We start from the raw sequence: 12,233 nt of genomic DNA, 5'->3' as shown, positions 1-12,233 counted from the left end.
ACAATATCAACAAGGGATATATCATATCACTATGCATAGCTGCGGGAAGTAAGGTTGATGAGAGTGCTGCAGCACCCCCTGAAAAATAAAAAATACAAATTAAACAATTAAAAAAATGCCACAAATGTTTTTTTCACAAAAGTAGTGCACTGGGCCTTTACTAGTCCCGTATAAGTGGAACGATATAGCCATATGTAGCCCCCCCCTCCCCCTCCCCTCCCCTCCTCTAGCTGTGCATGTGCTGCATATGGCTACTGGTATCCTATCATGAAGTGTATTTCAATCACGTAGCCTACTCCCGCAGGATGACAGTATATCTCTCGAATCATCCGAGATAACAAAATCGGACATATGTTTTTCCTGTCCAGAATGAGATGACGGCTTTTGCAGTTAGTGCGGTATTGGATAGGCTACTCACCTCTTGCAGACATGTCCGGTAACCACCTTCTTGCGGGAACGGTTCTAGTGGTTCCTAAAGTGCTGCTTTGGAGAGGCCATTAAAATACACTATTTTCCCTGTGTAGGCTAGGTTACACTAGACCGTATATAGGCTTGTGGGCTTGGCGCAGGAAACAGTCCTGCGCGATGGAGAACATGGTAGCGGGCAGCAGGGCGTGTCCTATTAATAAACACAGTACCTCTCTATTTTTAAGTTAAAAACACAATTGTGAAATAGGTCTTGACTTTTGGGTGAATTGTGGTCTTAAACTCTGGGACGGGTATAGATTGTATTTGTGTTACAGTGACACCCCCCACTCGGGCACCTTTCTCAATCTCATCCAGTAGTCCCTCGTCCCGTTATTTATTTTTATTCACATTCAGTTTTCCATATGGTCAGGAAAAATCCTGGCCCTTATGAAGTGCTATAATAGAGATGCACAACTGCACAAAACTACTTGGAGATTTCACTTTTTATTGATTGCACCTTTTACAAGATGTTGAGTAGGCTTATAGCCTATACCATTTGTGTTCTTGCTACCTGCTCCAACAGAAGTAGGCAGGCTACTTCTATTGGAGTTTCATTTTCGTATGTTAATGCTTCATTTAGGCCTACCTGAAAATGCTAATGAAGAAACGTTTTATTTACTTCAGACTATTATATTGCACATACTAGGCTGATACTAGCCTACTTTTTCTGATCCTTTCATCCTTTTTCCTACATAAGTGATTTTTTTTTGTGGATATAAATATTTATATTCTGTAGCCTATGCCTTATGTACTCAGTCCGGTATCTAAAGTGTCAAGCTGTTTTAGAGGGAGTTTTCTCCATCTCTGTGCGTGACCTACTGTGTGTGCTCACTTTTCCACATATTTTTATGGTAAGGCAATTTCAAAAACTAAAAAAGACACTTAGGAATTGTATTATTTGATGGCATATTTAAACATTCAATAACATTAACAGTGTATGATCATTACAAATAAGAAAAAACAAATGTTTTATCACCTTCTCTTAAGTAATATATTTGTGAAGTTATGGATGAATGTTTTGTTGAATGTTGAGAAAGTTGGGTGGCTCGGTCAGGTTGTCACTAGTTACCCCAGACACAAAGTCCAAAGTATCGTAAATATTCATGAAAACAAAAATGTGCTTTTTTTGTCTTAATTTAAGGCTACGGTTAAGGCATAAGGTTAGCAATGTGGTTAAGGTTGCAGAAATTGTAGAAATACGCAGGGTTTAGCTATAATTATGACTTTGTGGCTGTGGTAATTAGTGACGACCCTCGCGCCAACAGCATGTCTTGGACCCTGCCATTCTTATGTATGGATGCATTGGGGTATGAGTACACCTGGATATTTATTGATTCATTTTTTATTTAACCCTTATTTCTACCAGGTAAATTGACTGAGAACACATTCTCATTACAGCAACAACATGGGGAATAGTTACAGAACAGAAGGGGGATGTCATGGCCGTTGAAAGAACTGAACCAAAGCGCAGCGTCGTGAGCGTACATTTTCTTTTTATTATAAAAGACGCAGAACAAAACAATAAACACTACCAAACAAACCGTGAAGCTTAAGGCTATGTGCCACAAACAAAGTCAACTTCCCACAAAGACAGGTGGGAAAAAGGGCTACCTAAGTATGGTTCTCAATCAGAGACAACGATAGACAGCTGTCCCTGATTGAGAATCCTACCCGGCCAAAACATAGAAATACAAATAATAGAACATAGAATACCCACCCCAACTCACACCCTGACCAAACCAAAATAGAGACATAAAAAGGATCTCTAAGGTCAGGGCGTGACAGGGGATGAATGAGCCAATTGGAAGCTGGGGATGATTCAAATCAAATCAGCTCCTTTGTCTTGCTCACATTGAGGGAGAGGTTGTTGTCCCGGCACCACACTGTCAGGTCTCTGACCTCCTCCCTATAGGCTGTATCATCATTGTTGGTGATCAGGCCTGTTGTGTCTGTTGTGTCATTGGCAAACTTAATGATGGTGTTGGAGTCGTGTTTGGCCACGCAGTCGTGGGTGAACAGGGAGTACAGTAGGGGACTAAGCACACACCCCTGAGAGGCCCCAGTGTTGCCACTCAGCGTGGCAGATGTGTTGTTGTCTACCCTTACCACATGGGGGCGGCCCGTCAGGAAGTCCAGGAACCAGTTGCAGAGGGAGGTGTTTAGTCCCAGGGTCCTTAGCTTAGTGATGAGCTTCGTGGGCACTATGGTGTTGAACGCTTTGCTGTAGTCAATGAACAGCATTCTCACATAGGTGTTCCTTTTGTCCAGGTGGGAAAGGACAGTGTGGAGTGCGATTGAGATTGCGTCATCTGTGGATCTGTTGGGGCAGTATGCGAATTGGAGTGGGTCTATGGTATCCAGGAGGATGCTTTTAATGTGAGTTATGACTAGCCTTTCAAAGCACTTCATGGCTACCAATGTGAGTGCTACGGCATGATAATCATTTAGGCATGTTACTTTCGCTTCCTTGGCACATGAAATATGGTGGTCTGCTTGAAACATGTAGGTATTACAGACTCGGTCAGGGAGAGGTTGAAAATGTCAGTGAAAACACTTACCAGTTGGTCCACGCATGCTTTGAGTAAACGTGCATGCTTTGTGAATGTTGACCTGTTTTAAGGTCTTGCTCAAATCGGCTACCGAGAGCGTTATCACACAGTCGTCCAGAACAGCTCATGCTCTTGTATATGCTTCAGTGTTGCTTGCCTTGAAGCGAGCAAAAAATGCATTTAGCTCGCCTGGTAGGCTCGCATCACTGGGCAGCTCGCTTCTGGGTTTCCCTTTGTAGTCCGTAATAGTTTTCAAGCCCTTCCACATCTGACAAGCATTAGAGCCGGTGTAGTCGGTTTCAATCTTAATCCTGTATTGACACTTTGCTTGTTTGATGGTTTGTCTGAGGGCATAGCGGGATTTCTTATAAGCGCCCAGATTAGTTTTCCGCTCCTTGAAAGTGGCAGCTCTACCCTTTAGCTCGATGAGGATGTTGCGTGTAATCCATGGCTTCTGGTTGGGAAATGTACGTACGGTCACTGTGGGGACGACATCGTTGATGCACTTATTGATGAAGCCGATGACTGAGGTGGTATACTCCTCAATGCCATTGGATGAATCCTGCAACATATTCCAGTCTGTGCTAGCAAAACAGTCCTGTAGCGTAGCATCCGCGTCATCTGACCACTTCCGTATTGAGCAACTCACTGGTACTTCCTGCTCTAGTTTTTGCTTGCAAGCAGGAATCAGGAGGATACTATTATGGTCAGATGGAGGGCATCTCTGTGTGTGGAGTAAAGGTGGTCTAGAGTTTTTCTTACCTCTGGTTGCACATGTGACATGCTGGTAGAAATGAGGTATAACCAGTTTAAGTTTGCCTGCATTAAAGTCCCTGGCTACTAGGAGCGCCGCTTCTAGATGAGCATTTTCTTGTTTGCTTATGGCCTTCTAGAGTTGGTTGAGTGCGGTCTTTGTACCACCATCGGTTTGTAGTGGTAAATAGATTGAGTTACAGTCTGTCTGATAATGTCCATACAATCAAACTAGCAAGGGCAATGATCACAATTCAGGCATAACATGGCTAATGGGCTAGCACACGTGTCAAACACAAGGCCCACGGGCCGGATAGGACACAAAAGCGACTATAAAGGCGTTAACAGTTGAGTAATCTACTTCATGAAATTACAGCCTGATGCACTCGAGTCAGTGAATTCAATTTCAATTGCGCTGCTTTCGTGTGTCCCATTTACAGTGCACAGAGGAGGGAAAGTGCACAAACAAACGCCACAGTCCTAGCTAGGCTACTAAAATGTTGCAGTCTGGCTTTGGTTTTTAAAGCTGGACAATGAATAACCAAAAAACAAAACCTGCAACAAAACAACATGCAAAGGAGAAACATGTAGGCCATTTGGGCAGTAGCCTAGGTTGGCTACTCAACTACAATACTTTTTGAGTGCTCCATACAGCAATGCTGCATTCAACCGCACCAGTGATCCATGCAGTGCTAAAAAAAACTAAAAACATGTTTTAAGTTTAAATGTTACAAACCTATAGCTCCGTTTCTGTTATTTGGAGCTATTAAATACTTTTTGATTAGGATCGCATATTATTCATCTGCAAGAATAGCAGCAAAGGCTTGACAAATATTATTTATCACTTTTGTTTTAATATGTTAAAATGCTACTGTATATACAGTATCCTATGTACGTAACTGGACATTCTAAAGGACCATATTCTTTCTAATAAAGCAATGGCCAGTTTGGGTGGCACTTGCACGTTTTTTTTGGCCCGTGCGGTGATTGAATTTGACACCCCTGCGCTAGCGTATCTATTTATGTAGCAAGGTAAAAACATTGAACTTACATTTCAAGTTTAGGAGGCGCTGTTCAGCAACATGATGGTTGTCGGGTAAGGTGTCATCATCCTTCCTGAAAGGTAACCTCAGGCTGTAATGGCCCTCCTGTAACTTGACAGAATCATTTAATATCTTCATAAACCTTTTGTCTTCCACTGACATTTTCTATTTCTCCTCATAGGATTTCTCATTGAAATCTGTGTTGTATTGACTTATCAACATCTATTCCAGATTTGAAACAGATTCTGTTAGCTGTAACAGCAGGACGGCGACTCTTGTCCTCATTATTATGGCTTCTAAGGGGACCATTGACAACCCACCCCAGTAGGGTCCTCAGCATATGGTCCATTTTCACAGCTGTTAACCACCTCCCATGGTTCCATGACCTTAGGAGCGTTGGTTCCTTTCAACATCTCCACTTCTGCATTCATTTCAGTAATCTTTATATTACTCCGGTAAGGCCACTTGGGCCGGTCTTTCTCTGTGGTGATGTTTTCTGTACTCACTGGCATGTTGTTCTGAGTGTAGGCTTCAGGTAATTCCATTAATGTTTTTCTTCAACTCGGAAATGTCCGATTCTCTGATAACATGGGTGTGCATCAACTTCCCTTTTATTTGATTCATGGTCTTCAATACAATTTTAGCTCCTCTTCCTGTGATGTCAAAATGTGTCATCAGTCTCTCTGTGCAGAATGTGGCTGTGCTTCCTGGGTCTAGGAAAGGCGTATGTCTGGATAACCATGTTGCCTTTACTGTGCTTTACTGGTACAATAGCAAGTACACATTCTTGGTCCCCGGCCCCGGTATGCCGATATGTGTTCAGAGAAACCAGTGCACTGCTCACTGGTGCTTCTGATGACTGCTCTGATCAACATGAGTTTGGTTACATACACTGCATTTGAGAGGCCCATTGCAATCTCTTGGCATGTGTTCCACTTGACAAGCCACCAAAACAAATTCCCTTTTCCTTTAGGAACCCAATCTTCTCCCTGTGGCTCATTTTCCTAAGTTGTGGACACAGCTCCAATTTGTGACAGAACAGACATCTGATGTATATTGGGTTTGGGGGTTTTCTGTGGTGATGACACGCTGGTAGCAAAGCTGCTCCCTGTGGATTTGTGAATAGACGTGTGAATGAGCCTTGACTGTGGCCTTTGATTCTTGCCTCTGGATCCTGTAGGATCTTGAATATCACCGAACACTGGATGTGTGGCTATTCTCACTTGTTTTTCAATGAACAGGATGAGATCAAGGAGTCTAGCACGCCTGCCATGGCGCTGCTCCTGTAACTCACAAGCAACCAACCTCCACCTCTCCCTGAGCTTGTAGGGTAGTTTCAGGATGATGTTCTTTAAGCTGGAGGCCAGATCCAACTCATCCATGTCTTCCATCTTCCATTGCATTACAACAACCTCTGAGGTATAATGCATAAGCCTGTAATGTCTTGAGGTCTTCAGATTTGATGCTAGGCCAGCTAAAATCCTTCTCCATGTATGCATTGGCAATCTTGTATTCATTGCTGTAGTGCTCCTTTAATAAGCCCTTGGCTATCTGATAGCCCTTATCTGGAGCCATATGTTGGCAGCTCCTAACTACCTCTCGAGCCTGTCCTCTGGTGTACTGTTCGAGGAAGTGCAGTTTGTCTTGAATAGTTTGGGCTCTATTCTCTATACCAGGTATTCCCAAACTGGGGTATGTGTACCCCCAGAGGTATGTGCAATGCCATCGGGGGTACGCCAAGTAAAAATCTGATTCAAATTTATTTTTTCACATTTTCAAACAGTACATTTATATTTTCCAACTGGGTTATACATTTGGGTGAGGTTTTTTCCCCTCGCCTGAGTAGCCTCGTTTCACTGCCAAAAAAAGAAATTAAACCATCTAGTGTTCAGGGAAATAACAATGTCTAATACAGGTAGCCTAGTCAAATAATGAACATCCAATCACATTAACTGTTACTCTCTTGTGGGAAACCTTCACTGTTGCGCAGACATTTAGAAACAAAACATTTTTTTATTTCTTTTTTATTTCACCTTTATTTAACCAGGTAGGCCAGTTGAGAGCAAGTTCTCATTTACAACTGCGACATGGCCAAGATAAAGAAAAGCAGTGTTACAAAAAACAACAATACAGAGTTACACGTGGGATAAACAAAAGTACAGTCAATAACACAATAGAAAAATCTATATACAGTGTGTGCAAATGAAGTAAGGAGGTAAGGCAATAAATAGGCCATAGTAGCGAAGTAATTACAATTTAGCAAATGAACACTGGAGTGATAGATGTGCAGATGATGATGTGCAAGTAGAAATACTGGTGTGCAAAAGAGCAAAACAAGTAAATAAAAACAATATAGGGATGAGGTCGGTAGTTGGATGGGCTATTTACAGATGGGCTGTGTACAGCTGCAGCGATCGGTGAGCTGCTCAGATAGCTGATGCTTAAAGTTAATGAGGGAGATATGTCTCCAACTTCAGCGATTTTTGGAATTCGTTCCAGTCATTGGCAGCAGAGTGCTGGAAGGAAAGGCGGCCAAAGGGGGCGTTGGCTTTGGGGATGACCAGTGAGATATACATGCTGGAGCGCGTGCTACGGGTGGGTGTTGTTATGGTGACCAGTGAGCTGAGATAAGGCAGAGCTTTACCTAGCAAAGACTTATAGATGACCTGGAGCCAATGGGTCTGGCGACGAATATGTAGTGAGGGCCAGCCGACGAGAGCATACAGGTCGCAGTGGTGGGTGGTATATGGGGCTTTGGTGACAAAACGGATGGCACTGTGATAGACTGCATCCAGTTTGCTGAGTAGAGTGTTGGAGGCTATTTTGTAAATGACAACGCCAAAGTCGAGGATCGGTAGGATAGTCAGTTTTATGAGGGTATGTTTGGCAGCGTGAGTGAAGGAGGCTTTGTTGCAAAATAGGAAGCCGATTATAGATTTAATAATGAATTGGAGATGCTTAATATGAGTCTGGAAGGAGAGTTTACAGTCTAGCCAGACACCTAGGTATTTGTAGTTGTCCACATATTCTCAGAACCGTCCAGAGTAGTGATGCTAGTCGGGCGGGCAGGTGCAGGTAGCGATCGGTTGAAGAGTATGCATTTAGTTATACTAGCGTTTAAGAACAGTTGGAGGCCATGGAAGGAGTGTTGTATGGCATTGAAGCTCGTTTGGAGGTTTGTTAATTAACACAGTGTCCAAAGAAGGGCCAGATGTATACAGAATGGTGTCGTCTGCGTAGAGGTGGATCAAGGAATCACCCGCAGCAAGAGTGACATCGTTGATATATACAGAGAAAAGAGTCGGCCCGAGAATTGAACCCTGTGGCAACCCCAATGAGACTGCCAGAGGTCTGGACAACAGGCCCTCCGATTTGACACACTGAACTCTATCTGAGAAGTAGTTGGTGAACCAGGTGAGGCAGTCGTTTGAGAAACCAAGGCTGTTGAGTCTACCGATAAGAATACGGTGATTGACAGAGTTGAAAGCCTTGGCCAGGTTGATGAAGACGGCTGCACAGTACTGTCTTTTATCGATGGCGGTTATGATATCATTTAGTACCTTGAGCGTGGCTGAGGTGCACCCGTGAGCAGCTTGGAAACCGGATTGCACAGCGGCGAAGGTACGGTTTGATTCAAAATGGTCAGTGATCTGTTTGTTAACTTGGCATTTGAAGACTTTAGAAAGGCAGGGCAGGATGGATATAGGTCTGTAACAGTTTGGGTCTAGAGTGTCTCCCCCTTTGAAGAGGGGGATGACCGCGGCAGCTTTCCAATCTTCAGGAATCTCGGACGATACGAAAGAGAGGTTCAACAGACTGGTAATAGGGATTGCAACAATGGCGGCGGAAAATTTTAGAAAGAGAGGGTCCAGATTGTCTAGCGCAGCTGATTTGTACAGGTTCAGGTTTTGCAAAATAAGCCACAGGAGTTTTTTGAGCGAGAATAAAGACAACTTTCGAGCAGAAAGACATGTCTAAAAGCAACAGACACCATTAATAACAAGGGGCTAGAAGCGTCTTATATGGTGAGCTACCGAGTGGCTAGGACAGGCAAGCCCAATAGTATTGTGGAGGACTTAATAATTATTCCTGCTGCCGTGGATATGTCTGGGACAATGCTGGAGGAAAAGGCCAAAAAAACTATACAGACAATGCCTTCATCAAACAACACTGTTTCACGCCGCATCAGTGACATGGCAGGATATGTTTTGCAACAATTACTGCTTCGCATACAAGCCAGTGAATTCTATGCGTTACAGCTGGATGAGTCAACAGACGTCGCTGGCCTGGCACAGCTCCTGGTATATGTCCGTTACTTTTATGGGGGGTCAATTAAGGTAGACATCCTCTTCTGCAAACAACTGGAAACCAGGACAACAGGAGAGGATATGTTTTAAGTACTGGACAGCTTTGTGACATCAAATAGACTTGTGGTCAAGATGTGTTAGTATCTGAACTGATGGCGCAAAAGCCATGACAGGGAGACATAGTGGAGTGGTAACGCGCGTGCAAGCAGTTTCTCCCGACGCCACTTGGGTACACTGCAGCATCCACTGAGAGGCTCTTGCTGCCAAGGGAATGCCTGACATCTTACTTTGTTAAAGCATGGCCCCTGAACTCTCGTGTATTCATTGCATTATGCAAGGATATGGGCAGCGACCATGTAACGCTTTTACAACATACAGAAGTGCGCTGGTTATCAAGGGCAAAGTAATGACACGTTTATTTGAATTGAGAGATGAGCTTAAAGTTTTTACTGACCATTTTCACATGTCTGTCCGCTTGCATGATGACGAGTTTCTCACACCACCGGCTTATCTGGGTGATGTATTTTCTCACCTGAATGATCTGAATCTAGGATTACAGGGACTCTCCACAACTACAGTATATTCAATGTGCGGGACAAAATTTAGGCTATGATTAAAGAAGTTGGCGCTCTTCTCTGTCTGCATTAAGAAGGACAACGCACAGGTCTTTCCGTCCTTGTATGATTTTTTTGTGTGCAAATGAACTCAAGCTTATGGACAATGTCAAATGTGATATAGCGAAGCAACTGAGTGAGCTGGGTGAGCAGTTACGCAGGTACTTTCCCGAAACGGACGACACAAACAACTGGATTCGTTATACCTTTCATGCCCTGCCTCCAGTCCACTTACCGATATCTCAACAAGAGAGCCTCATCAAAATTGCGGTTCTGTGAAAGTGTAATTTAAATCAAAGCCACTGCCAGATTTCTGGATTGGGCTGCGCTCAGAGTATCCTGCCTATGCAAATCGCGCTGTTAAGACACTGATGCCCTTTGCAACCACGTACCTATGTGAGAGTGGATTCTCGGCCCTCACTAGCATGAAAACTAAATACATGCACAGACTGTGTGTGGAAAATGATTTAAGACTGAGACTCTCTCCAATACAACCCAACATTGCAGAGGTATGTGCATCCTTTCAAGCACACCCTTCTCATTAACCTGTGGTGAGTTATTCACAATTTTGATGAATGAATAAGGTCTTATATGTAAGATTGCTAAATAAAGAGCAAAATTATTGATTATTATTATATTATTATTTGTGCTCTGGTCCTATAAGAGCTCTTTGTCATTTCCCAAAAGCCGGGTTGTGACAAAAACTCACACGCATTGTTATGTTTAATAAAATTGTCGTGTAGTGTGTCTGTGGCAGGCTTACAATGATGGCAAAAAACAATATTTGAGAGTGCGCTGACCCTGGTGCTAGAGGGGGTACGCAGCTGGAGGTTGAATGTTTGAAGGGGTACAGGACTATAAAAAATTTGGGAACCGCTGCACTATACCATTCCGTTCAAATGACTGACCATTAAAAACAATGTCTCTGGGTGGCAGAAAGGAATGATGTTGCTATTTGACTAACATAGCAGTAACTTCATTCGGTCTTTAGAGAATGGTGATGAGAGGGTTTTCTATGTTTTCCTGTGAAATGTACTGAGCACCGTCATGTGAATTGGAAAGTATTGCCTGTTCTCCCCGTGGCCCTCTATGTGAGTTGGTCAACACAGATGGGCCTAGTCCTGTACAGGCCTGCAGACTTGGTGTTAGAGTCTTGTGCGGCAGTATGCTCTCCGTGAGCTGCTGTCTGAATCGCACTGTGTCCTGACTGTTCTGATTGAGCTGAAATACTGTGAGCCTGGTCTGATTGAATGTCAATGTGCTCCATGAATTGGGGTCCTTCTTTGGGACGCACACTTAGTGCATGTCTGGCAGAAGTGCCCCTCTGCCCTGTGTGAAATTCAAGGTCAGATCCTGTATCTCTCTGCCATTTGCTCAAAGTAGTCATTCATGCCATCTAGTGTTGTTGAGTTGGCCTTTCTTCACCTGCGGATGTCAAAACTGTGAGTTTTATTGAAGCAGCTACTATTTCAGTTTGCAGCTCTAGCGTCTCCATTCTTTTCCTCAGTTCCATCTTTTGTTGGTTTAATTCCTCCTCGTTATCCTCTATGGTGTTTGAACTTGAGAGCAGCAGCCTTTGTTATTAATGCTCGAATGCAGGCTTAAGATGATACACCTGAGCGTGAACTCCTGATAGACCTGTGGCTGGAGGTTTGGGACACACTGTCAGTAGGTTTAACATCTTTCTCATCAGGTTTCTCTGGTGCTGGACCTGAGATCCATTGGGACACAGTAACAAGAAATGCCTAAATATGCTACCATTTGGGTTCATACCAATTCAACATATCATTTTTTATTTCATCCTCAGGTATCATGTTTAATTTATTTAACTAGGCAAGTCAGTTAAGAACAAATTTTTATTTTCAATGACGGCCTAGGAACAGTGGGTTAACTGCCTTGTTCAGGGGCAGAACAACAGATTTTTACCTTGTCAGCTCAGGGATTCGATCTTGCAACCTTTCGGTTACTAGTCCAACGCTCTAACCACTAGGCTACCTGTCGCCCCGACAGGTGATGATAGGATCAAAAAATTATTTGAATCCATTCAACATTTCACTAAACTGTAACATGTTTTTTTTTACAACTTCAATATTCTTATTGACAGTCATCAGATCAGTAACAATGCTCATTTTGCGAGTAGGCTTTCCCAGTTTACCCCTTCTGCATTTGCGCATTTCTCCTTCAAGGCCTTTTCTGATTGAAGCTCCTCCACTAGCACCATGTTGTCCCCAAACACAACGCTATCTGCAGTGGTATAATTATCTTCAGCCATATTCCCTCAATAGACTGTCACAATATATATTTCGATATGCAAGCATGAACATAGATCAATAAGCGATCCGGTGCGCTGCGCTCCTTTGACAGTGTCACTATATCATTAATATTCACACTTCAATGACTTAGGAAGTAGATATGGGAAATTGGATTCTATGCATTCAACCCTGTGTCTAAATAAGTCACTCCAATAGCAAACTTTCCATTACTTTGAATACATAATAA

Source organism: Salvelinus namaycush, chromosome 4, assembly GCF_016432855.1.
Source record: "Salvelinus namaycush isolate Seneca chromosome 4, SaNama_1.0, whole genome shotgun sequence".
NCBI lineage: Eukaryota > Metazoa > Chordata > Actinopteri > Salmoniformes > Salmonidae > Salvelinus > Salvelinus namaycush.
The sequence above is the reverse complement of the archived record's forward strand: the minus strand, read 5'-3'. Positions refer to the sequence as shown.